Source organism: Homarus americanus, unplaced genomic scaffold (genome assembly GCF_018991925.1).
Source record: "Homarus americanus isolate GMGI-L3 unplaced genomic scaffold, GMGI_Hamer_2.0 scaffold34360, whole genome shotgun sequence".
In the NCBI taxonomy this organism is placed as follows: Eukaryota; Metazoa; Arthropoda; class Malacostraca; order Decapoda; family Nephropidae; genus Homarus; species Homarus americanus.
In genome coordinates, this window is record NW_024739403.1 from 12767341 (window position 1) to 12769475 (window position 2135).

A 2135-nucleotide genomic window follows, 5' to 3' on the forward strand; every position below is an offset into this window, starting at 1 on the left:
CTCCAACTTATTCGTAATTATTCAAGTACATTCAGTTGAGTCGGTTTTTGAGGGGATAATTATTGCCGTGTTCCCTGTTTGTTCCTTCATTTGATAATAACTTGGGGTAGGTTTCACTCCCCAGGTATAAAGGATATTGTGATCACGACACTATATATACAGGGTGTCCCATAAATTTCCATACAACGTATCACCAACGCCATTACAAGCATAACTCCAGCTGTGCTTGAACGTGTTCTTCAGCAGTGGAGGACACGCATTGAAGAGTGTTTTCAACGGAATGGTAGTCATGTAGTGCATATTATATAAATAAAAATTTATTTTCATATAAAATTTATTTTTTCCTATGTATGGAAATTTATGGGACACCCTGTACATCTTTTCTGCTATGTTCTTAAGATGTCTGCGTATTTGTGACTCTGAATTTATTGACGATGAATTGAAACACATTCGTTCCATTGCACAGAAACTCGGGTACCCTTCTGTGTTTGTTGATCTTTGTTTTAAAAGGGCTAAAAGATCCTTTCATTCCTCTCAAACCAGGCAAATTCCTACACTTAAGAATATTTTGACTCTGCCCTATCGTAATGAATTTGTCCCGTTAGTTCGGTCCCTCAAGCTTCTAAATATTAATGTTGTTTTCAAGTTTGACTCAACCATTGTGTTGTTGGGGGAATTCTTGATTAACATTTGTTTAACAGTGCATGAGTTTTTAAATGCCACATTGACGTTCCAGGTTTTTAGCTGTGCAGGAATGTGTGAGAAATTTTTGTGAAATGGTAATATTAAGATATTCTTATGGTCATGGGTGGGCTTGGGATCAGTTCTATAAAAAGTTTTCTTAGTAATGTTTAAGCATTTGTCTATGAAAGATCTAGGGTATTTAAGGTTTGAGCCAATATTATATATATATTTGTATTCCTCATCGATGAATTCCGGACTGCAAATTCTCAGGGCACGTATATTACCATTTCACAAAAATTTCTCACACATTCCTGCACAGCTAAAAACCTGGAACGTCAATGTGGCATTTAAAAACTCATGCACTGTTAAACAAATGTTAATCAAGAATTCCCCCAACAACACAATTGGGTGCATTTATAAAGTTCCTTGCAAGGAATGTAATATGTTTTACTTAGGCCAGACAGGTAAAGATCTTGCAACTAGAATTAAACAACACAAATACAGTGTTAGGACAGGCCAGGAATCCAATGCTCTGTTTGTTCATTTGAGGGATAACAAGCATTGCATTGACTGGGATAATGCCTCCTCAATATTACCATGTAATTCAATTGATAGTAGGAACATCATAGAATCTAGTCTTATTAAACATACCGAAGCATTCAACATGAATTTGAGTAACGGCATGTACAAGCTGGACAATTTTGTAATTAAGAAGATTTGTGATCAGGTGAGAAGGCCGGGTCACTTGACCATCTGACCTGACCACCAACCGTTGTGTGCTATTTAAAGATTAGTAGGGTCATTACCTAATACCTGACCATTGTGGACCTGGTCTCACCCTCCTCTGTATATATACACCTTGATTTGTATTACTCTCTCTAGTCTGTACTCACCCCTGAAGATGTGAATTACACGAAAGCGCTTGGGAACTTCGTGTTTTCTTCTTTCCTTGTGGTTATCAGCATATACCTAGATCACGCGCACCTACAGTGATTTACTTGCATATATATATATATATATATATATATATATATATATATATATATATATATATATATATATATATATATATATATATATATATATATATATATATATATATATTAGTTCTTGATTTGATAAGTGGCAAGGCTGAAGTAAACACTTTGTTGGTTTTGTTTTATTGTAGAAAAATATAGTTTCACAGGTACTGAGTGAGGTGTCCACTGGGTAACAGTGGGTATTGTTATATTTTGTTGAGCAACTGTTGTAGTTGAAGTAGGATGTACTTGACTGACATTAGGAGTCCATACTATGTCTCTACTGACTTTTTTCATTCTATCTACATGTACTATATCTGTAACATTTGACGTTGGCTCAACAACTTGGAATTTGTTCCCATGTTCTTTTGCTCCAATCACGTACGGACCTGTGAATTTAGGCGAGAGTTTGTTATGCGTTCTGGCGCTTTT